The 26,232-nt window shown below is 39.8% G+C and overlaps 1 protein-coding gene and 1 pseudogene across 18 annotated transcripts in view; one reads left to right on the top strand and one right to left on the bottom strand.

Annotated features, from left to right (window-relative positions):
• Cadps (calcium dependent secretion activator) overlaps nt 1-26,232 on the bottom strand; it is a 453,294-nt gene that overhangs the window by 402,744 nt on the left and 24,318 nt on the right. The gene's annotated exons all lie outside the window — the stretch shown is intronic.
• Nucleotides 18,184-26,232, top strand: part of LOC111754594 (pre-mRNA-splicing factor 38A-like) — a 30,768-nt pseudogene continuing 22,719 nt past the window's right edge.

Genomic DNA, 26,232 nt, shown 5'->3' with positions numbered 1-26,232 from the left:
AGAGCAAAAAGAGTCAAAAGATTCTTATGGTACTATTACAAGAATCCTGAAATTAGGAATTCTTCTGTGCCACACATTCAATTGATAATGCTATCCAAGAAGAAAAAAATGTTGCTCTTAGAAGTTAGGAGATGAGTTTGTTTCATTAGAGCAGAACAGGGTAATATTTTCCTGAAAAGTGAAGTACCACATGTGAAGACAGCACAGTTCAAATCAGGTTGGTTGACTGTACAGATGACATTTTTCTGACTGTGATGTGGCAAGACAATATACAAAATGCTACCTTAGAAACTTGGTGAAGAGTTTGTGAGGTCTCTTTCTTGCACTATGGCTGCATGCAAGTCTACAGTCATTTCAAAGTAAAGTTTTGAAAAAGTTAATGTCATGGCAAGAAGGGAAAAAAGTTGTCTGAGAAAAGTAACAGGGAGCCACACTATTGGACAGCTTTAAAAGTCATCCCTTCTTGGGCCCTGGAGTTACTGAGCTCCTGGGAAGATGAAAGGGAACTCAGTGATAGATGGGAGCACTCAGGCCATCTCTAGATTTTCAGTGAAATCACCAACCCTAGGAGCCCCAGCTCACAGTTCTGCGGGAGGGTCTCTTTGCTCTCGTGGTCAGTAGGCGTGTCTAGTACTCACTCTGCCATCTTAGGTGGGCTGCTAGATGTCAGGATTGCCTTGCTAGTTTGATGGCCTTGCTATTTTGGTGTGGCCCCTCTCAGCCTATTCCTTCCTCGAAAGGGGTGGACAGGGTGAGGAGAAGAAATCTCTTGCTAGAAAGAAATCCGCTGGTTGCTGCCTCTTCTTCCCCCTCGCCACCCTGAGCTGCCAGACGGAATATTTAAAAATACACCTAAGCTGTTTATGGGTGCCAAGAATTTCACATCAACTGACTGCCCGTGAATGGTTTTGATAGGAGGCTTGATGTGACACACCGCATCCAGGAGACAATTTGCAGACGAGATCAGACAGCACACTGCAGAGCAGGGAGGCTATTTTTACTTCCCCTTCCCCTGCTGCGTAAAGGGTTCCGTCCACAGTGGGAAACAACACAAATCCCAATCGCAGTTTTCAGGAGAGATGGAAAAGGCAAGGAGGCTTCTTCCATGGGAGTGAAGCATAGGGTCCGAGTCAGGACGGACACTTCTTAAGCAAATTCTGGGGCTGGACAAACACCCTCTATACCAAAAAGGATCATTCGGCCCTCACAATACCTATGTCACCTGTTTTATGGATAGCAAAGGATGACAAAGTGAATTAATTTGCCCAAGGCCTCGCTGATAGTGAAAATTTGGTGGGGTCTGATCTCAGGCCAGATGCCATGGGCCTCTGCGTTCACTCTCCTGGTAGTGACATGCATATGCTCTACAGATATTTCTAAGCTTAGATTTTTCTAAGGCTTAATGATTAATGCGGAAACTATTCTGTCAATTAATTTAATATTAAATCAATATTGGTAAATCAGTGTTGTAGTTCACATTTTCAAAAATAAATACATCTTGTGACCAAGAGGATTTCTAAGAGCAGTGACAATCAGAATTACTAAGGGATTGAAACAACCATCTTGGCCCAGATGTTCCAGATTAAGCCAAATGAGAGACAGAGGGAGAGAGGGGGAGAAGGAGAGAGGGCAAGAAGCAAGGAGGCAGAGAAGGAGAAGGGAAAAGAGAGGGAGGAAGGGAGGAGAGAGAGGTTTTATAGATCGATGCAGTTCACCATTTATTCTAAAGAGCTTTGCCTCTCTCTGCCACTTAGAGTAATCATCATAATGCTTACATGCATGCAGTGCTTTAGGGCTTAGAAAGCACTTTCATATGCATTATGTCATTTGATCTTCATTGTAATCCTATAAACTCAGTAGAACATTTTACTAATGAGGAAAATAAAGTTCAGAGAGGGTAATAAGTCACCTCTATGGCTTGTGTCTAGAGGTCCCCCCAAAGGCTCATGTGGTCAAAGGAGGCCCTTTTTAAAGCCCTCCTGAAACTAGAATGCATGATCCAGTCATGGGGTAATGCTGGGATTAAGAGTGGGTGGTTACTAAATGGGTTCCCTGATTGGTTTGGCACCACCCTAATCCTGGTAGCCTAGGTGGAATATAAAAGAGGCAGAAAAAAGCTGCTAAGGTCCTTTGTTGCTTTTGCTACCTTCTGTAAGCCATGAACAGTTGCCCCACTGCTATGTGCCTCCCTGTCTTGGAGACAGCCTATTATAGACTGAAACTTCTATGAACTGTGAACTAAATAAAGCTTTCCTCCTTTAACATTGGGTGTCAGGTACTTTGTCTCAACAAGAAGAAAAATAACTAAGACAACCTCCTGGGGTACTGTTTCTTAGGGAGGAAGTCTGGCTGGCTGGGTTGCTGCTTCGCTTCAAGGGGTGCCCTGTGCCCTGCAGGACTTCAGCAATCTTCTGCCCCCTCCCCAAGCCAGAGTGCCACACAGCAAGACTAGCTCTCTGTCTGCCATGCCACTGTCTGAAACATCAAATGTGTGTTGGGACAGTCAGGTTCCAGAGACCTCCATAAAGCCACTTGCATTTTGCCAGTCATCAGGGCACACATGGCAAAGCAAGTGGGCACAAAAGGCAAGATGACAAATGAGATGGACAAACTGGTCATTGGGAGAACAGCTCTTGCCACAAACTCAGCTCTCTTCTTTGAATCTCCAGTTACTAGAATCTGTATCGAAGAACGGATACAGAAGAGCCCTTACATAAAGGGCTAGGTTAGGCTTATTTTGCATATTGGTAACCTTTTAGTATTCTACAGAATTATGCAGTGACATGTTGGGAACCAAAGTAGATCTTTACTTATGCATATTTTTATGAGTACATAAATATACACTGAGGATTTTTGTGTCATTTAAACTATTCATTTGGCTCAGAACTTATTTCATATTTCATTGTTCAGCTGACATTGCACATTGGCAGCTTATAAACCCAATCCTACAATAAACAGGAATGCTTGCTTTGGTTTCCTGTGTCTGTAAGACTTTGATTCTGATTTCCTTGAGTTCACAAAAGCATGCTCCATTCATTGGTCTCCCAGCTATATGATATTACGTTTACTGCAGTCTTTTACCATGCGTGCAGTCCCTGTAGGCTACTGAACCCAATGGCCATGTTGACATATTAGTCTAGGACCTCTTGCTCAAAAACATGTTGAGAAGATTAATAAAAATTAGTAGCAAATGAAGAGCTCATGGATCTGAAAGATAATGGATGAAAAATATGCCAGATTTTTATCTCTCGAGACTTTGGTTTACCAGTCCAAAAAAAATGAGGTTGGTATTATCGATTCTCCCAAGCAGCAGATTATTGCAAAGAGCGAATCAAAGAATGGGCGAAAGTGAATATGTCAAAGAGCTGCAGTGCATCCCTATCCACTCACGGACCTCAGCACTTACTAAATACCCTTCTGGGGTCTGGGCCAACAGCAGTGAGCAAGTTGAGGCTTTGCAGAGCTATTACGAGCACTCTAGGCTTTACACTCCATATTAATGAATGCTTCACTCGTTTTTCTCAGCTGTTTCTTCAAAATAAGATTTTTTAAAAGTATTTTATACTGAGAAGAATGTAAAAATAAAGACAAGTAAAGCAGAGGAAGATGTGGAGTTTCAATCTTGCACTGAACTCTAATGCTCAGACTGCCCCACAGCCAGCCTGTCGTCAGCGAGCAGGGTACCCTCTCCATGGACATCTCTTTCCTGTCTCATGTACTGTACCACGTTTGCATCCCTGCCTTAGCTTTATTGAGCATCTGGTACAGCGTACTGCAGTGTCTCATTAGGAGCTCACAAACATCACCATGTGGTACCGGTTCTCAGATGGAGCCAGAGCACTTTGTGGATCCTCATCTCTGAGATGATCAAAAGATCCCACCTTCTACTCATCTTCGAAAACCGTTCTCACTAACCTCTGGCCCTCAGCATGTCACCGAAGTGGCTTTTCTGGGTCTTGACATTTTTACAAATCAGGATCTTCTTCAACATTAAAGAGAACATTTACCCCCATCTGAGCTGAAAGCATCCTCCCGGTTCACTTTAATCACCATCCGCTGCTAACAATCTCTGCTTCTGCTTGGACAGACTCACACACCACATTCAAATGTGCCAAGCAAAGGGAATGCTAGGAGCACCTGTGCTGGTGCCTTCCTTCTCCTCTCCTCCTTTTCCTTTGGAAGAGTAACTACGAGAAAAGCAAGAGGAAGTGATAATAGCTACATTAATTAGAAATCTCATAATGCCACTCAGTTAATATACAAGTCTCCTTCCAGGAAACTGATGCTTTAATTGAAAAGATTATACAGGAAGTCTTTCAACATAGGCCTTTTCTATGATGTTAGAGCTATCACTCTGATTGGGTATGCAGGGCCTGGACACTGCTCTCCCTAGATGACCTCTACATGTTCCATGGGGACTTGATTATTCCACCATGGGGAATGTTCATGTCCATGCATGTGAGATCATCTTGTCCATGTCCAGCATACAGATACCATAGTGTATTTCTATTATTCAGGTGTTTTTTCTTTAATAAAATGGATGTATAACATTCCCACATAGTCTCCTGTAAACTGTGCATTTTGTCAACTGTCATCCATGGAAGATCTCCAGTTTTGGGGGGGAGGATTTTTTTCCTTCATGTGCACAAATATCAAAATCACAGCACTTCCTTAAAAGAGTTGTAGACAGAGTAGAGATTTCAAAGGGAAAACCCAGGGCATTTGCTTAACAAATACCTGCAACATTTTAAGGGCAGCAATGCATGCGCCTCACCTCCCTAGACTACTGGGCAGTATGCGGAAAGACTGCTCATTTTCAAAGTGCGTCAAAATAAGCATCCTGATAGCTAATGCTGATTTTGTACTACATATATACCAGATGCTGTGCTTAATTTCAGATTTATTTAATTTTACTGAACTCTAAAATAACTACTATTTGTATTTTCCAGATGAAGTCACTAAAGCACTGACAGGTGAAGTAACTTCCACAGTCCCACAATTAAGGGCAGAATCACCGAGGCCATCTGAATCCACAGCATGTGTCTGCTGCCATGTCCCACTGTCACACTCACTGGTGAGAAGAGCAACATGGTTTTTGAGCTTTGGAATGAGCACTGAAACCTATATTGCTGATATAGCTCAGCACTGAATTATGTGAGACCTCAGCTAAACCATCTAACCCCCCCCCTTTTTTTTATGCTGGGGATTGAACTCAAGACTCTGCGCTTGCCAGGCAGGCATTCATGCCATCTCTGAGCTAAATCTCCAGCTTAACTCTCACTTTTGAGGATATTATTTGACTTGCGCATAAGAAACACAGCCATTTGTAAAAATTAAGTAAGGTCAAAAGTTGTTAAAATGCAAATGCATGGTATTAAAAAATAAATGTAAAGTGAATAAATGAGTAGTAGACATAAGGTTTTGCTGCATCTGAATTGACTGGCTTCCTGGACTGGGGGGTGGCTAACATAAACAAGGGGTAGCTAACAAAAACAGCTCCATGAAGCCTTAGCATGGCCCTCCTGTGTTTTGATCTATTTGTGACAGGTGAGGAAACAGATTCAGAGGAGTGCAGTGTCTTGCCCATGGGTTCATGCCTAATAAGAATTAAAACCAATCTTTAAACCAAACTTCCCTCTAGTAGAGATGGCAGGACACAAAGAAGGGTTATGCATCTGTCAGTCTCTTTCCTTAGGAAGCTTTGGTTTGTTGTCAACAGCTAAATGTAGTCACAAATAACACACGAGAACTGTTCACTTAATAGTTATGGAAAAAAAAAAACAGAACACACGCAAGAAGGTAAGGAGGATTCCAAATGAGTCAGTCCAAGCTGGTGTTCCTATATCTTGGCTACATTTCAGAATCACTGGAGCTTATTCTCTGAGCTTTAAAAATACCACCCAAAGCAATTCTGTGCAGGCGAGGTGAGGAGTCACCCATCCATGCACACCTCTTACAGCTGTGCTCTATGGCAAGATTTATGTTGAGTTATGGAATCACAGGCTCTATTCCTTGGGAGTACTGGCCAAGGCCACAGAATATAATAATATCAGAGTTAAAGCAAAATCCAGACACCCCATGCCATGTCTCAGGGATCATTTGTGAGATAAAGACACTGCCAGTGCTTCAGACAGTATGAAATGTGACCAAGAAGGTAGTTTTATTCCATCAGAGGACATTGCGGAGAATAAATTTCACCTTTGGAGGACAGTTTTCACTTAGCACCATACATTTCCTCTCACAGCACACTTGCTAACAGTAGGATTAAAGAAGGGAGCAGAGAAGCATCTATTTAACTCTGTCTCTCCACATATCGCTCATCATCAGCTACTAATGTGCAAACATGAAGCTTTGCTTAGTCCCTGTCTATGGATTCCGATGGAAGGAGACGAGCTTGGTGTGATAGATGAAGCCAACTACTGCAGCTGCTGAAAAATCTCCCAGCCTTGCACTCATAAAACGAAAAGGCAGAGAAGAAGTGGCCATCTGCTCAACTCTGGCTGCAGATCCATCTCTGCTTGGATGGAATTAAGAGTCCCTCCACCTCCTTGAAAAAACAACAACAACCAACAACCTTTTCTTGTTCAATTCCAGAGGAATTGCTTCCTCTAGGTGGGAAGCATTTAAGACATAATTGTGTGTCTAAAGTTAGAAAAGCACAGGGAAGCCACAAGGTACCTCCTTTGTTGGATCTGATTCCCTTTTAACTTCTGGTCTTAAGGAATGTCTAGACTACTTTTATAGACTGGGAAAACTGGTATCATTAATGATATTTTTTATCCCATGGATCACTTTTATTAAAACCTTTTCCACTGGTATAGGATCCAATGGAAACTTAACTGATATTGGAGGACGAACGTTTTCCAGTTGTGCTCTCCAGAGCCTGTAGTGTATGAGGGTCCTGCATAGGGGGCAAAAGGAGAAAGAGGGAAGCTGGGCAGAGGCTGGACCACTGCTTCTCCCTTGACCCCTTTCCCCACAAAGAGTATGTTTATTTTTATCTGCTTAGCTATTGGGGCTCTGTATCAGATTACTTGAGAAAACTATTTCAGTTGTTAAAACATATTAAATGGGGATAATTGGGTCATAAGTTAAGTGTGTAGTATAGTCTCATTTTTAAAACATGTATACATGCATTTTAAATGCATGAAAAAAGTGTACTAGAAGTATACATACACACACCAAATTATCTCTTACTGATGTCTCTGGGAATGATGTATAATTTGCTGTTGTTCATTTATATTTTGTAAATTCTCTGCCATGAGTTTGTGTAAGAAGGAAACTGAGTCTCAAAGACATCTAAACTTCTGGGGACCACCCATCAATGTGTGAAGCTATTGGGTCCTGTAGGGGGTGATCTTCTAAGGCATGAGTTGAAGATAAGGTGCTGCTTCTGGCAGCACCTGCCTACTGTGTACCAGTAGACACACAATTATGTCTTAATTATGCCTACTGTGCGACATCTCCATACTGACACACACAGGAAGGGGACAAGCCATTGCCTCCCCTCACTATCCCTATGCCATTGCCAGCTGGCTGGGAATAATGGGCTATCCATCAATGGGCAGCTCAGACTTACATGAGAGCCAAACACACCCAAGCAGGTGCTTCAGCAATGTGGTGTGATTGTGGAAGCACATGACACTTGTTATGGAAAATCAAGACTAGATTCTTGGATTTCTGAGTTTCTCTAAGTCAACTGGATGCTCACTGTTCTTCATTGAAAAACTAAAGCAAGGGCATAGCTATTAAACGTGCCAACTCTGGAGTCAAACATCTGGCTCCACCCCTAACCAACTGCAGCCACAATCTAATCATCTCTTTATGGCTCACTGCCCGAAGCATTAGAATCAGGCTATTACTCTGCAGAGTTACAATAAGGCTTAGATCCAAACATCTCAGGTATATTGGCTATCATATGGCAAGATGTAGTCTGAGTTCACCAAGTATTCACTAGTATATTCAGTATTATTACCTGGTTCCTTTGCATCTCCCATCTGACATTGTCTGGAAGCATCGAAGTCATATTTAATTTTAGGTCCACCCAAGTAATAGAAGATGATCTGATGGTGCAGTAAGGAGTTTCCTTGTCATCTGGGGAAACTCAGACAAGAGACTCATAGTTCTCCCAGTTAAAATGCTTAAGCAAATTTGCAGTGGTAGTGAAGTAAGTATTCCCACAGTCCGATCTGTCAGCAGAGATCAAATAAGGAATTTCACTTCTGTTTTCCATTCGAATGAAAGAGAGGAAAATATTTGGAATGTGGTCCATTGGTTGGAATATACAGTATAAAATATGAAGAAATAAACATCTATATAACTGAATTTGAAATGCCTCAAAATCTTTGCAAAATATCAATCAACTCACTAAAGAACAATTGTCTACTAATAGCTTTTAAAAAGGAGAAACGTAAATTAGTTCAAATTTCTTTTAGTTTCATGCAAAAAATAAAGATAGTAAAGTTACCTTTCCTCATTAGTGCTATCTAGAAATGAGAATATAAAAAGTTTATATTACAGGCCAGGCTATTTACAGCAAATTAAGATGATCTAAAAACAGTAGGGAGATTGGTGTGCTAAATCTAGAAAGTTTCATGCAAAGTGGCACACTTTGGTTGACTTTCAAAAATCCTGTTTTCAATTCATATAATCTTCCAGTTTAGTTACCTTGCATCATGTCTGTATGATGACACCCAACTACATTCTTTGTGTTACTCTTCATTATTGAGTCTGAAACACAAAACACTTGGCTCTTTCTGAGAAAGTGTGGGGCTGTATCAATTAAACATCAGTGTCCGGATTGTCACATGCACAAACCTTGAGCCATGAATTATGCAGGCCAGTACTGGTTGTCTTATTATGAAAGAGAGCAGCCATGTGGACCTCAAAGGGTGACGAGTCATAGCAAGGGTGCAATTATGCCCTGTAGTGTTGACAGGAGAGAGTGGCAGGCATTCTCCCTCCGGCTGTGACGCTTATGGCGATACACTACTAATGTTTCAGGGAAATACAGCTTCCTACCTTACACCTAGACCTGCAGATGCTCAACTGAGTTAAAAATGAAAGAGAAGAAGAAGCTGGAACTGTTCACATTTGATAATTTTTGAAAAACATTTTGCATTACTGGGAAAATGAAATTCATTAGGAGACTCCACCAAAAGTCAGAAAAAAAAAAAAAAAAAAAAAGAAGCAGAAGCCTTTTTAAAAGGTCTCTTTTCCCTCTCCTCCTCTTATTTATTCACCACGGCAGGCTTCTATTTAGGTGCCTGCCCAGGAGAGCTTTACTGATTGGATAAAGCAATCACTAGACATTTCCTGAATACCTTCTGGTTAACCCTGTATTTCTTAACCTTGCATGCACATCAAGCCTCACCTGGGGAGCTCTTATCCTGCACTGATGCTTGGACTCCTCAATGGATCTGAGGAAACCACTGGAACATACCCAGGGAGTTCAGAGATAAATCAGGCACTTCTCACGTTCTCAAAGAACTTACTAGTTCAGATCCAAATAAACAAACAAAAACTAAAGTAAAATATTCCTGGAATCATTTCCTCATTTTTCTTTTATTCTATTATGTCATGTATCATAAACAAAGCAACAAAGACAGTGTCCCATTCCAAGAGTGCAAGATCTGAGGGGTAACATGGGCAATAACACAAGATGGCAAACAGGTAAGTGAGTCAACTCAAAAAGATCCCAGTAGGAATAGTGTTCAGGCAACAAGGATGCAAGTTAAGGAGTTTCTTTAACCACTCATCAGTCTAGTTATTTAAATACAGGACGCCCACAAATTGCATGTCTTTTCATTAATTTGTATAAGATAATACAACAGGGAATACAAAATGATGGATTTACTCATTACAAGAATCATCGAGTGTATGAAATGACACCTGCCCAAAAGATGCTTGAAACAGTCAGGATATAAACATGCCCAAAGTTTTCAAGGCTGAGTATGCGCTGGTCTCTGTGTGTGTGACTCTATGTGTGTGTACACATGTGTACACACTTCACATTCTGGGAACCCTAGTGAGCAGGAACAGCACAGGGAGAAGTGTGAGGGTGAGGAGGAGCTGCACATCTGCACCATGAGTTAATCATGGCTGAAGTGAAGGGTGCAGTGGGAGGTGAAGCCAGAGAGGTGGCCCAGGTGACAGAAAAGCACTGTGTCCTGTTCTCGGAGCTGGAGAGTCATCCTGCACAAATTAAATCATTTTAAATAAGGAAGGTTTGTGTTTTGAGGCAAATCTCAGAACCTTCTGATAAACCAAGGGAAAAGGGAGGCATTACTTCACCCCAGGTATTCACAATAATCCTTTCTCTGGAAGCTACTGTAGTTACCTCAGTCCTATGCAAAGCAGAAGCCTTGATGTTTAGCCTGCTTTTCCTAAAAATTTTTGTAGGTAAGACTTTGAAATGAAGGAAAAATCTTCACACCATCTCAGAGTATGTGACCAGCACTAAGGTCCTCTTCCAAGTGACACAAGAGTGGTATTACTATTGATAACTTCTATCCCATTCTACGTGACGAGGCATTAATACTTATAGCTTTGCAGAATTCTCCGCTTAGATGATATTATTATGCTTGCTGTACACATGAGGAAAATGAGGCTCAGGGAAGTCAGACAACTTCCCCAAGATCGCACAGCTTGTATGCAACTTGGCGAGGATAAAAACTAACACTCCAAAATTAGGGCCTTTGCTTCCAACCTTGCTCGGTTCCCTTGTTCACAGAGAACACCCTCAGTGCCTCTGGCCTCTCAGCAGAGGGGAAACTGAGCTAACGACTGCTGCAGTGCTTTGCCACTGTAAAAGTCCAGAAAGAAAGAAGAGACAGACCCAGTTTCCCCCAGTTGCACTGATGGGTGGGGTCTCATGACCATTATTTGGGGTCCAGGCATATGCACCCAACAGAGCTATTGTCAAAGTACAAGATATGTATTCCAGCTGCAATGTACAAAGATCGCTCATTCATAGCTTGCACTGCTCTATGTCCCATGTAAGGATGCAAGGATATTGTCCTGTGCCAGGTATCTGTCACCCTGAGAACACCACAGAGCACAGCATCCACACCTGAAGCCAATCACAGATTTAATTTCTGTGTCATCACTCTTTCATGAGCTGAAATGGGGTGCATTATTTATTTACCCTTCAGGGTCTGGATTGCTTTATCTGCTATTACTGGACGTATGTTTCCTGAGCAGTAACTCTACATTCTTCAGGTGTTTAGAAGAGTTAAACTCTGTATTGAAATATCGGCTGTACTGTTTCCTGTGAGTGTTAAAAATTGTATAACCTCTTTGGGATGAATAAAACAACTCATACTACTGGAGTAATTAAATGACTTAATGTTTAAAAATCACTTTTAAAAAGATATGGAACTTAGGATTCATTACCAATGGTAATAACTATAACAAAAATGATGAAGCTATAATCTTGGATCCAGGAGGAACTGATTGAACCCTAGATTTCTAGGTTCTGAACTCACCTTGTCTTAAAATTAATGAGTCATTTGAAAGATCTGCACATCAGATATCCAGTATATAAACTGGGATGCCTCCCTGATAAAATATCTGCAAACACAGCCTTTGCTCCAGATCCCCTCCATGTAAAGGTAAATAAGAGAATGTCCTTTCTCTGGAAGAACTCATGGTCTGGAGTACGCAGATAATTAGTAAAAATATGTATTGCATAAGCAGGTAAATCTAATCTCCTGGCAAGTCCAGCAACAGAGGTATCCAGCAGATTACACAGCCACAGACGACACATGCTAACGCTAGTTCAGCTTTGAGAAGAGATGACCTTCATGATTCATCAGGAAAGCTTTATCAATGAGGCAGCCTTTCTGCGGAAGGGAATGGTCTGGGTCTTTCAGTGTGACATGAGCATAAAGACCAAGAGACAAGAAAGGCTGCAGTAGGGGCTAGGGATTTAGCTCAGCGGCATAAGCACCTGCCTTGCAAGCAGGCAGTGGTGAGTTCGATCCCTGGTACCGATAAAAATGAAAAAGACAAAAAAAAAAAAAAAAAAGAAAAAGAAAAAAAAAGAAAAAGAAAAAAAAGAAAGGCTGCAGCAAGTATAAAGGGTCACAGTGCACTGATGGTGCAGGAGACCAGAACATGAGAAAAGAATGGGGAGAAAAGAATAGAAAAATAGAGCTGGAGCAGGACAGCCATGCATTCCTTGACGAGACACTAACATTCACTGTCAAGTGTCCAGAGAGAGACAGATCTGTCCCTGAGCATGGGTAGGAAAAATCCAAGACCAGAATGAAGGACACTGTGACATCTGTGAAGTTAACAAAGAGAGAAAAGATGGTGAGAACTCAGATAAAACATGAGCTGGGGGTTGAGAGGATGTGCAAGGGGAGACAGGCAGAGGGAACAGTCAGGAGACAAACATGCAATGACTTCATGATTACACTTAGGCTAAGAGGGAGGCATGGTTAGGTGCAATTGCTGGGATTTCTGAGGGAGCCACTGGGTGCGTGGTGATCCCATCATCCGGAATCAGGAGCTGCGGGAGCCGGAGCATACATTTAGGGAGATGGACAGGGGATGTACTGAGTTGGATCGAATTGAGTATGACATGCAGAGTGAATCCAGAATAGGTTTCTAATAAAGATTAAATTAGATAATGCACATGGACTGCCTCATAAGCTACAAAAAACTAATTATCCTCATTAGTACAGCCATTAGCTTACAGTACGAGCCTCAGAGTTCTATTTGACCTCTCAGTCTTAAATTTTCCATGCACTTCCATGGGGATGATAATCACCCCTTATCTCTAATTCATACTGATGTTTGAGTTTAAAATGAAATTTTCTGTGAAACATAAAGTTCTTTGTGGGACAGATACACAAATCCAGCAAGGTTTAACGTGAGAGCCGTATCACCCTGATTGTTTTTTTTTCAGTACTGGGAACTGAACCCAGAGCCTCTCTCATGCTAGACATACATTCTACCCTGAGCCACAGCTCAGATCTCTTTTTAAGATTTTACTTGGAGATACAGTCTCACTGAGTTGTTTTAAACTCCTTATCCTTGTGCCTCAGCCTGCCAAGGAGGTGGGATTACAGGCATTAAACACTACTCCTGGCTCCCCATAAGTTTAATAATATAAATGAAAACTTATTTTTTCTAACTTCCCTATCTCATACAAAACATAATTATGTTTTTGTATAAGGGTACCTTATGTGTGTGTATGTTTGAAAAATTTTGCGTATGTGTTTGCATTCACAAGACACTATCACTCCTCACATGTGCAGATTGGATATAAACAACATAGCTAGAAGCTTGAACCACTGGAATTGGAATTGGCAGGTACCAGGAATCAAACTCTGGAACTTGCACTTACCAGGTAGTACTATGCCACTGAGCTATATCCCTGGCCCCACAGCAATAATTTATAAAAATTATTCACACTGTAATACAAAGAGCTGATATGTTGACCAGCAGAAGTGGCTCATAGGAAAAAATATGTAGTCAAAATTAAGGACTGACAATTATCCAAAGAATTTGGATTTCAAATGTGCATCACTTATCTGCATACCTAATTCCAGATTACTGTGACTTTCTGTGATATAGAAATCACAATAGAAGCAATTAGTTGAAATCTAGTTTTGTAGTACCAATAATATTGGTGTCTCCAATAACTAGGTAAACTTTGTCTAAAGATCCATTCACTTTAGAGCAGAGAGGGCCTCATTCATTCTATTCTTCATCTCTGAGCAGCAAATGAGATTCTTAAATTTATCTCTGTAACAGTCTATTCTTTAATACTCTCTATTACTGGCAAATACCTCCTCTGAGACTCATCTGAATCCATTGCTAGGTACCAATCAGCAGGAGGAATGTTGAGAGGAAAACTTACCCACTAATCAGTAAAACAAGAAAGAAGCCCATAGTCCAAAAAGAACAGGAAGCCACCTTGGGCAGACTCTCCTGTGCCTCCCTCCTAGTGGCCTGGGAGTGGCATATTCATGTGCCTTGTGAACACTTCCACAACTTCCCCCTTGCAGAGGGACAACTCCCTGTCTCTTGGGTACTCCATTTTGACACAAAGTTTGCAAGATTCGAACTACTTCCTCTCGCAGGGGAGTAAGATTTTTTTTTTTTTTAATTCTATGACTGCCTGGCATCCCTTTATAATACTGGGACTTACCTAGGAAGGCACCTGAAGCTAGGCCTACCAACTGTAATTTTCTTTTCCAGATAGAGGTCAATACATTATTTGCTTCTCCCTTATCTTTCTTTTCTTTTCTTTTCAGTGAGGATTTCTTTTCAATGAGGACTGAGGAAAAGCGTTTTTCCTTTAAGTAAAAGCCATTGTTCATTATTGTAAATGTTGCACAACAGTTTCACTATTCTTGGACTTTACTGAAGTACAGATTTATGCCACACATATCCTCACATGCCAAGCATGAGAGTCAAGTTTGAAAAGATGACTTAAACTACACCATACATATAACATAGCAATACAGCAATGACGAAGGCCAAAGCATTAGCCTAATAGCATTGTGTCCCTTATCTTGCCCACCTGTCACAAGAACTCAACGAGGTAGGTAAAAGCATCTGTGGAGGCTCAGTAAAACATGGAGTCACACAGCTAGTAAGTGTGAGGAATAGGACTAGAATCCAGGCAGTCGGGCTCCAGAGTCTGGACTCCTAACCACTATAGAGGAAGGGTTTGTTTCAGTAGATCTGTCTAATACATAGATAATCAGGATAATTCTGTGAGTACATGTTTAATCTTCCACATGATCACTTCAATTTTCCATTTAATATCGATTTATAGTAATTATGTTTTTATTGTACATTACTGATATGTCTAGCACTATCATAGACTTAAGTGTCTACATTGTCTCATTTAATAGAAACCCTAAAAAAGTCTACCAAGGCACCAGTTTGCCTCAGTCTGTAAGTGAGGAAACGGAGGCTCAGAAGGCTGTCTCTGCCATGGTCAAAGACAAAGAGGTGAGGAGCCAGAGTGGGAGCTCAGAGACCGCCCTCTCACATGACACGGTAGCCTTTGTTTAGAATTATGATAATTTGCAAGCTTTGTACCTACCTTCAAGATGCCCAGGATTAACCACACCTAGGCAAACATATTATGCACAGTTTAACCAAGGTTGACTTCGAAGGTTCTTAGAACTAATCTAAATTATCCTAGTTGAGAGTTCATTTTCTTCCTAGCCACAGGAAAACATGGCATTTTGTAAAGCACATGACAAATATGTTTAAAGTAAAAATGACAATTCATCATTAACTTTAGTGACACTATCAGGCTCTGGTATGATGAAGTGCTTTTCATCTAAGTTCCATTGGAAAATTAATTTCCTATTTTTTTTCTCCTGAATTGCAAAACATTAACAGGTAACACTATTGAGAATGTTTTTTCCTAGTAGACAAATGAAGCAGTTATAAATTAAAATGAACTAATCATCCATGTATTGTAGGCAAATTTTCATTATGGTGATTGTTGCTAATTAATATTGAGCAGAAACTTATATTCAACACTATTCTATTACTCCTTATTTATGACTAAAAACACAGGTGTCTTTACATGATTACTAAAATTACTAAATAATAAGGTGCTATGGTTATGAAAAAGAAATGCAGAACTTGTGTTTGTATTTCTATGAGAAATGTAGTTCCATTATAATATTCTCAAAAACAGCAGCAATGTTAAGATAGCATGTGTGAGTGCATGTGAGTGTGCATGTGTGTGTGTGTGTGTGTGTGTGTGTGTGTGTGTGTGTGTGTGTCTGCATGTAAACCAAAGCTGGAAGAAAGAAGTACAATACTGGGTTCAATCTCATCTGGGCCCCAAGGTACTTCTATGCTGTTGTTCTATTTCTGTTTTTTTAAAAAAATGTCTGCCTCATGTTGAAGGAGGATCAGAGGAGGGACCACTTCCTCAAACAACAGTTAGACCACTTCTGCTGATGACATTTTCCTCAAATCACTAGGATATTCATGCATTTATCTTACTGATCAGAACTTAGTCTCAATGCAACAACTAATCACAAGACAGGGCTGGAGCAGAGCGAGGTAGTGCAGGTCTGTGATCCCAGCCCTCTGGGAGGCTGAGGTAGCAAGTTCCAGCTCCAGCTGGGCAACTTAGCAACTTGGTAAGAGTTGCCTCAGAATTTAAAAAGCAAAGCAAAGCAACACAACACAACATAAAACAAAACACTGAAATGGGAGGGTTAGTGTGGGAGGTGGTTCAGTGTGAAGGCTCTGGTTTAATCTTCAATTTAAAAGAAGGACAATAAACTGGGATGTTTCATCTTGATTTCGTATCCAGGTTAAAAGGAGGAGAAAAAGAAACCTTACAGCCTATTATTAGGAAAAGAAGGAAAACATATTGTTAGCAGAAAAAGTCTCACTAGAATTTAAGACTGCAAAAAAGAGCAATACTCTTTTTCTTCTAAATAAGATGCTATTCTCAGGCTTTGCAGGTATCCTTCCTTCAAAATCAAGGCCCTTTGCAACTATATAAAATCTAAAGCCTTAATTAAAATTACATGATCTGAAATTACATATAAGCATTTTGTGTAGAGAAATACATATTATTCTCCTGTTTTTTCAGAAAGATCATTCATTGATTCTATACCATCATTGTCAGGAAAGGAAATGAACAAAGTACAGAGCTGAAACACAGTATTTGGGTTAGACTATCTCTGAAAAAGCAGAAATGTCACCCCGAAGACAGACTTTGATTCATCAAGCTTAAATACTGAGGTGAGACACAACAGAGACCTTTGACTGACTAAACCTTAAGGAGAGAGAATCTAAAGGAATAAGACCTCAAAAGTAAGAATTAAGGCTAGAAGGTACACAGGAAACCTGAATGAGGTTAATGACACCCACTTTTTGACATAACTCTCTTCTCTTACGAGTTCAGAGGGTTTTTTTAAGCTCATTTCATGTGTAGACTCCTCTGTTCTGTCTCTCTTTCATTTCGCCCATCATCTACTGAGGAGCAACTAACTCAGTGAACAACTACAAAATCCAGGACACAGGCAGCCACATTTAGAGGAAAGCAGCAAATAATCTACTGGTAAATACGAAAGCAAACTCAAGGAAGCCGTCAACATTCCTAGCCACGATGACTCTTGAACTATTTGAAACTAAAACTGGGGACTTCGAGCCCTCAGAGTGGTATATTATCCAATATATAAAGGCAAATGTGAAAATAAGATCTTAGTATAATTTGTAAACTAGAGAAAGGGGTCACTATCTGGGGATGCTATCTTACTGATATGGCTAAGCGAAAGTCTCAGGCTCAAAGAAGCTTGTAGTCAGCTTCCCCAAGCTAGTCAGGATTTTTGGTACAAAAAGAACTAATTGGGACTACATTAATCTATTATTCACTTTCCCTGTTGCTAGGACAAAATACAGAACAGTGGTAAATGAGAGGAGGAGAGGTTCATTTCGGCTCATGGTTTCAGAGGGTTCCTCTTGGTGCATCAATGGTGAAGGCAGTCATGACAGAAGGGCCTGGCAGAGGACAGGCTGTGTCCCTCGGTGGACAGCAGCAGAGAGTGAGGCAGGAGGACAGGGATCTGACCAGTTTAAATCCTCCTCCTTCTTTCTCCACTGGACAGCAGCAGAGAGTGAGGCAGGAGGACAGGGGTCCGACTAGTTTAAAGAGATTCCTCCACCTTCTTTCTCCACTGGATTTTCTGTGTTCTGTCACTCATATGTGAAGAAATGAAGGATTCAGGGAAGTAGGACTGAAGGAGCTCTAAAGTGGCATCTAGAAAGTGAGTGACCTGAGGGCCTGGTGCAGAAGGCCATGCAGATGTGACTCTGACTCCACGCATGAAAGAAGAGTGCTTTGGTTTTATAGTTGAAGTTGCTGAAGCCATGGAGTTAGGGTTTATGGGCTGCATCTTGGATGGACACATAAAACCAACTCCCTTTCTCTGTTTGACGTTGAAGGTGCTCCACATTCCGCCTGAGGGGGGCACCATCACAGAGGTCATAAAAATGAAGATTTCAAGTGTGCCTGCATGTTGGGTATACTTTACATGAGGCCAAGAGGCACTGCAATTGATGGCTGTAAGTTCAAGGGGCCTTTGCACTGTGACTGCGGGAAGATCAACAGCCAGGCTAGAACAGTGAGAAAGCCTCTCTGGGGAAGCTGAGGGAGCCACTCCCTTCCCTTCATTCAACTAAATGTGCAGCACCACCCTGAAGATTATCCGGGCTCAAACTTCAGAGATTGAGAAGCCCAAGGTGGCAGATTATCAACACCAGTGAGAGATGGAACAGGAGGCACCTGACCACAGCAGGAGGTACCTGGAGTTAAAGGTGTCTAATCCTTTCTGTACTGAAAGCCTGAGTTAACAAGAGTTCCTTTTCCTTGGTTCCTCATCCTCTTCCACCCAGACCCAGCATAGCCAACGCACTAACCAGCATGCCTGCTTGCACACCATCAACCCTCCACCACCAGCTCTTTTGTGGAAAACTTGACCACCACAAGCAACTCTGCCAGTTCCTCTTCCTCCTTTTCTCCTTGGTCCTTCTGCCTGTTCTTGCTGCTCCTGCCCTATGATTTGCAATAAATAGAGCTACTTACTATGAAGTGTATGGTTGATAATTCTTTCCTTGTCCTGCAGAAGAACCCGGACTGTTTTTGGCTCATTCAACTGTGACAGAATGGGAAGGGTGAGTTTGATGCATGTAGATGAGTTCATTGATGAACTTCTGTATAAAAAGTCTGTGATATACTTTGGATGAGCTACAAACATACTATGTGCTGAAAGAAGCCAGGCAACTGGAGCCTAAAATCAGTGCTTTGGAAGATGTGAATGTTGTGGAGTCTAGTCAGGAGAAGAAAAAAAGAAGAAACTGCAAAGTGTGTCATCACCAGATCTTCTCACAGAAGCTCCTGCAGATGGGATGAGTCTGGACACACCCCCTACCCTGCCCTGCACAAGCAGGAGTTGGTCTTCAGAAGGTGGAGTCAATGACCCAAAAGAAGAAGCCCTTCACCCCATGAGAAAAACATCACAGCAAGAGGAGGCATTCCTAGGATGCCACTGAAGCGAGTCCCAAGAGCTGGACACAGATCCCACTGCAAGTCCCCAGGTCATTACTGTAGTCACAGCGGACCCACTTGTAGTCTCCTGGAAGGTCTGAGAAAAGCCACAAGAAGTACCAGAGAGGGAATGAGGAATGGACTCAGTGTGGTGTTGGTCCCAATGGTCTCCTGTGGCTGGGGGGATACCTATGTGAAAGGACTACTGGCATCTATAAGAATATTTTAGTTTTTTTGGTATTGGGTTTTTTTTAATGAAAAGTGCTGAATTTTATATTTCATTTTCAATTGTAAATATCTTTGAGGGATGGTGTTTCCTAAGGTCAGTTTTTTATTCAACCAACTCAACTATATTCAAACTTATGCAGGCAGGGAGGATCTGGGAATTGGAGATGTGAGTGAGGAGGAGAAGATGTGGCCATAATGGTGACCCCTTCCCTTTTTACTGTTAAACCTGAGACACTGCCCTCAAATAAGTAAATGTAAATCAGGAAGCCCAGAGTAAGCACTGCACATACCGGACTCAAGCGCCATTGTGACACAACAGGCTTGATTACATCAACAGGATGATAATGAGCAGCATGGTTGTTATCCTTATCATAGTTGCCAAGAGTGACTCTGAGAATTTGGGTATTTCAGACTTCATTTAATTCCTATTGCCCTGAAGTACGTGTCATGAATTGGGTTGCTGTGGCCCTTCTCTTTCTTCTTATCTATCGATTTCCTTCCTCTTCTCATCTATCTCTTCTTGTGACTGTAGGTTGATGCTAGGACCTGGTGTTTTTTGCTTCGAGAGTTTTCATCACTCCAATATCCCTGGTGTGGTCCTCCATTTGGCATCCTCCTGTCTTGCAGCATCTTCTGCACTTGACTGACCTAGATGTATGATCATAGTTAGGTTCCATTTTCTGGCAAGACTACTCAGCAAGCAGTGTGCTATACCTTGATAGGAGATACATTCTGCATCACTCTTTTTAGATGTGAGCATTCATGATCACTGCCTAGACCCACTGATTCATTAGGGGCTGCAAAAGGGGGACATTCCAATTCTGTCTTCATTCTTCACATATTACTTCCCATGCTCTGTAAGGAGAAGTCTCCCCTTAGGTGGCCTGAAAGGCAATCCTGAGGAAAGACAGGATAAATGCATGGTTCTTTCCCTTGATTTATCAGTGTTCAAAATGTGTAGGTTTTTCTAGCATTCCCTCAAGGATACCAATGAAATGAGTGTTTTTCTTGGCATTATTGTAAACTTCATGTATGTGAAAGAATTTGATGGGTTTCAAATTATTTCCATTATTTCCCTTACAAATGCTCAAATTGCTCCCTCTTGGGCCAGTGGCAGGCTATTGTAATAGGTTATTAAATCTTTCTGGTGTGAGTCTAATAGTCTGTGGTAACTTTGTTGATAGTATCTTTTGTGGTATGACAAAAGTGTTTTTATCTCACTTTAAGTTACAAAATTCCATCAGCATTTGCTTTGTGAAAACTTTTGCCAGGAGTCAAGTTCAGTTCATAATGTCTCTATCCAGGGATAGCTAACATTTTTTCCCACACTTGACCCTCTTTCTCTAATCTTGTTTTATCCTCATAAGAGACTTATTCAAAGAAGCCTCATGCTTTTCTTTATTGAAAACTCATTACTAATTTATCTCTCCTTATACACAAAATAAACACAAGATCAGTAATGTGATTTTTGAGATTCACCATGATCTGGCCCCAGATGACCCCTATTTAGCACTGAATTTCCTAAAGCATGCAGCATACTACAACCACATGATATCACTCTAATTCTTTACAAAGAATTTCTCCACCTCTGTGACTTTACTGGAGCTGATTCCTAATTTCCACTTTAGAAAATTCCAATAACAGTCCAAGGTAGTAGTGGTAAACCTATGGAAAGCATGCTATTATGTTTTTAAGACTAAAGACATTAATGATTGAATTGTTTTTTCTAAACTAAAGCCTTAGTATTTGGGTTCAATTTCAGTGTTGATACTTTGCAATAAATAAGTGGGTTTTGCCTTGCGGTATAGCACTTGGGCTCTAAAATATCTCCATCATGGTCTAGAGCTCAGTTTAGGAGATGCATCTTTCTTGTGCAATTTCACGAGCCTCACACCACCACCTTTGTTTGACTTTTTCCTGCTGAAATTTTTCACTCGACATCTCCTATTTGAGTTACCTATGCATGTGTGTATCACATTGAATAAGTACAAGCTTACAATAAATCAGGTAAGAGCTGTTTTCCTGATTTTTCCAACATTCACTTGTTCTTTCATTTTAAAAGACACTGAACTGATAATATCTTACAGAACCATTTCCCAACTCTTTAGTAATGTGCAGGTGAGATGCAGGCCTTGAAAGGCTTTCCTAAGTTGGAGTTCACATCCTCTATCTTGCATTTGACGTTTTAATTTTTTCTAACAGGAAATAAACTGAACTCCCAGATGAACAGATCAGAGAAAAATATAACAAGATCACTGTCACTTTCATCATCCTTTTCTGGAAGCAGAGTTAAAAAAAAAAACTGCCAGAAAATAAAGAATAATGCTAAGTCAAGTCAGAACAGAGTGTCTTATGCTCAGTCACACTGTCTTAATTACTTATGGCCTACAGGCCAGGATATAGTGACATGCTGTAAGACAGCATTTAAAATAAAGAAAAACTACGTTAAAAGAAAGACTGAAATGCTCCTCGGTGGTGTCACTCTGTGCTCAATCTACAGCTCCTCCACTGATGCTTAGCGGAGCAGTTCTGAGGCCAGTTTTTAAAATGTGTATGTAAAGATTAGTTAAAATGCCTAAGTGTGTACTCAGAAAATTTTAAAAATGATTTCCTTGTTAACAGCTTCAAACCTACCTAAATTATATAAGTCAAGGGACCAATCTGGAAGGCAGTAATTAATAGAATAAAAATCACTAAATTCCTGTTAAAATGATATGTTTGGACCATATGCTCCTTTCATGATTCTGTCTGCTAAAGATCAGTGAGCAATCAGTGGATCTGGTAGCAGGAACAGTCATCTTTTTTGGCGCAGTGAATTTTATTCTAGAGTTCTAATATAAAGAGTATAATTTTAAGCTTCAAATCACACCTTTCTGAACGAAGAAATTTTTATTAATGCTAAAGGGGAGCACTGAGAAAGATCTATAAGATGATATTCTCTGCTGTAAAAGGAACGTGCAGCAAGGAAGAGACAGTAACGGTTATCTTAGGGCTTTTACATGCTGCTTTCCTATGTGGAAATGGGTGAAAAAAATCACTAAGTGCAGAAAAGGCTAAAGTGCAGAAGATTACAATCTTCTGTTTGGCTAAGACTGTGTCCTGAATAATATGGAGTTCTCTGTTCCTTACCTAATTCCCAACATGCAGTTCCTACACTGATTCTGAAAATGGTTCCTCCTGTGCACAAATTCATCAAAAAAGCAAATGACAGTACAATGGATTTAGAGAGCTAGTCATGATTTTTTTGTTAAAGTTGGTTACCCTTTATATTTTCTATATTTTTGTATCTAAGATTCAAAAAGGAAAATATTTAGTTTCTAAATTTTCAATGTTTTAGTCTAAGATGAGCTATTTATATCTCAGCATGGAGATGGAATTCGCCATTGCTTGAGATGTTCTCAGTTCTTACTAGATACAAATTTCAATTATCTTTTGAAGAATTATAAATCTAGAATAAAAATTACTTGTCTTGATGTGAAAATTTTTAGCTTATGTGTCATGTTATCTTGCCATGAGTAGTAGTAACAGACAACTCAATGTTAGTCAATCAAATTGTAAGAAAACATAAAGCATGTCAAAAAAAAGCAGAGTATTATTTTCGTTTGACATAGTTATCAGGAAATAACAAAAATAGCTTAAAACTATCTGAAAGTACAGGTAATAATTTTTTAACTCAAATTTTATATACACCAACCAAAAATAAAAAAATATTGTAGAATATTTCTTACTCAAAGCAATCAAAAGAATATTAGGTTAACTTTATAAAATTTAATTAAACTGGAACTCTTAAAGTAAAAATGTCTACTTCTACTTAAAATTTATAAGTATTCATTGTCAAGTTTTGATGTAGGGTTCCAAAATTGCCTTTGAGGATGTTTTTACTGATTAAAATTTTATACCCTTTTTAGATTTGTAACAGGTGGTCTATTATTTCTAGTTTTTGATTGTTTAACAAGAAGAAAAATAAGGAACTTATGAGACAATGTGACCCAAGTATCCTTTAGTGGTTTTTTTTTTTTTTAGTTTTTTTATTTTTTTCCAAAAAATCAACTGTACTTTTGCATGCCAACTATTTAATGATTTTTAAGAAGTAATTGAATATTCTTAAAGCGATCAGCTTGCTTAATACAAACACTATTTTTTGTCTTTATAATCGTAAGTTATACAATATTTAATTGAACTGTAGAATTATAATAACTACTGAAACTAGCTTAAACGGACTTGGGAGTTCAATTATTCTGAGCACACAGCTCAGTTGATGGAGGCAGGAGTGCCCAGGTCTATTAAAGAGTAGCCCATTAGCCTTGAGCATGCATGTTTTGCAAAAACAATAAAAAATTTTGGTTAGTGCAGGGAGTCAGTTAAGGCGAGTCACCTAATAATACTGTAGTTTGCTTAAGAATAAATTTAACTATAATATTTAGGAGATCGTATGTTAAAAACTACAAAAATAAAGTAAAGCACATCAAAAGTTTGAATAAATACAGGGATATTCCTGGTTCTAGAATAGAAGGACTCAATGTCATAAAGATGTCAGCTTTGCTTACTTTAATCTATAATACCATGAGATCTTAACCAAAACCAGAATGAAATTTCCTTTTACATTTTTTTATCTTTTATCTTTTTATCAGTACCAGAAATTTCCTTTTAAAACTGACAGAATCATCAAAAATACTATTCCAGAGAATAAAAAATGCAAAAAGAATCACTGATATTCTAAAGAGAAACACAAGGCACTTCTGTATTGACATATCGAAGACCTGTCATAAAAGTACAGTGATGGAATCATCGTAGTTATGATTCCTGAAGGGAAAGACAGAACAATGGCCTGCTGTCCAGAGCTACACAACAACGAAAATCCCTTAAACATAAATAAGAATTTAGTGTATTTGGTAAGAGAGTCATTTAAAACAAGAGGAAGGGCAAATAGATTGTTAAATCTATATTGAGACAACTTACAGTTCATTTGGAAAGAAAAGCAAGTTGAATTCATAATTCATTCATTATACCAATATAAATGTCAAATGAGTCTGAAATACAAAGCTAAATATGAAACAGTAAACGTAGTAGAGGAAAATACAGTTTTATCCTTCTCAGCTGGAGAAGATATTCTAATGTATTAAACTCAGAAACCATAAAGGCAAAAAGTAGATAAATTTTGCAGACTTAAAAAATCCTGTTCAGCTACAAATAAATAGGTTCAACTGCATAACTAACAAACACAATGCCCCAAAACAACTGAAAGGATTTAAATCTAACACATATAGAAGTATTAATACATGAAAGTGGAGCTCTTAAAAACAAATAATAATCAGAATAATGGATGAGGTATACCCAGAAGTTAGTGAAATATGAACTATAAAAAGACCATAAAAAGATACAGAAAGATTCCATAACAATGCTTAATGTAAGAGTCCGGTCCCTCCCAGGGTGGCAACAGGGATCCAGGTGAAAATCACCTCGGGAAGGTACAGAGCCTGGCTACTCCCATTGCAGCTAACAAGTTCCACATGAAAAGCACCACGGGAAGGCCCAGAGAGCAGAGATGGTGTCAGCCACACAGCAGGGACCCAAACTAAGGTGCAGAGGATGGGCAGGTGGGACTAACTGTGTGAAATTCTCAGAAGCAACAGTAACAATGTGAGCCAGCAAGTGGTAAGTTAGGTGAATCAGCAATGTGCTTGGGAACAAAGACACACAGAATAGAAGCAGCCTCCTTCTGTCTCTCTGTCTCTGTCTCTGTCTCTCCCTTTCTTCTTCTTCTTCTTCTTCTTCTTCTTCTTCTTCTTCTTCTTCTTCTTCTTCTTCCTCTTTCTCTTCCTCCTCTTCCTCCTCTTCCTCCTCTTCTTCTTCCTCTTCCTCCTCTTCCTCTTCCTCTTCCTCTTCCTCTTCCTCTTCTTCTTCTTCTTCTTCTTCTTCTTCTTCTTCTTCTTCTTCTTCTTCTTCTTCTTCTGCCACAGAAAGCTAATCCCACACCACTAACCCAGACATCAGGTTCAGATAATCACTTACTCCTTCATTTTCTCTCTTCTCTAGTTACTGAAAGCTTGGTGATCATTCTTTGTGCTCCAGCCTGGTTTCTGCTTTCTTTTCAGCTATCTTTACTTTATCCACTATCTTTTTAAATTTCCCCCAACACACGGTAAAACAGCTCTACCAAGGGTAAATGCATTGCATACAAGCTCTCAATTTATGATTTTGTTCTGAAATGTAATTATAAATTTTGCTCCAATGGTTAAAAGTACAAAATTAATAGTTATCACAGTTTTTCAGTTTCTGAACTGTGTTTGATGCTACTGTTATGGCTAATTATACTGCTTTAGCCAGGAAGTCATACCTGTTTTAATCAGTTGTTCTCATTTCTGTAACAATAGTAGGAAATTCTGGGGTAATTACCTCACCACACCCCAACACCAAAGAACTGGAGACTGAGATAAACAGATACCAACACTTCACTCTTAATTAATTGAAAAGGTAGGATTTTAGAACAGAGACAAACTAAGAAATTCCTACACATAGAAGACAGCCCCAAAGAAACAAACATTACCTAGGAAGGCCTTGATAGTAGTGATAAAGCTACCCACATTAAAAGCTTACAAAGTTTAACACAGAAAGCAAAATAAAGCTTTTGAAATAGAAAATGACAAGTTTTAGAAGCAAAATGCAACCTCAGACCTCCAACCCACCCAGAACAAGTCCAGGAGTCCAAAGAGAGGAAAATGGGAAATTCATACTTGACATTTTGAAATGACAGCAATCAAATTAAAGAAACAAAACCATGAGGCTACAGAGGAAATCAGATCAGAAATAATCTCTCAGGTAAAAAAAAAGAAAGGTCATATTTATAACTGAAAGGCTCAGCAAATCTAGAGTAGAGACAGAGTTAAAAAAATAGATGAAGATAGGAAGAGGAAGGAAATCATGATGATCGATATAGGAGAGAAATAAAAAGCATG

This window comes from Cavia porcellus, unplaced genomic scaffold (assembly GCF_034190915.1).
Source record: "Cavia porcellus strain 051 isolate PalLab524CR breed Dunkin Hartley unplaced genomic scaffold, mCavPor4.1 scaffold_10, whole genome shotgun sequence".
In the NCBI taxonomy this organism is placed as follows: domain Eukaryota; kingdom Metazoa; phylum Chordata; class Mammalia; order Rodentia; family Caviidae; genus Cavia; species Cavia porcellus.
This window is presented reverse-complemented; position numbering and strand designations above follow the sequence as displayed.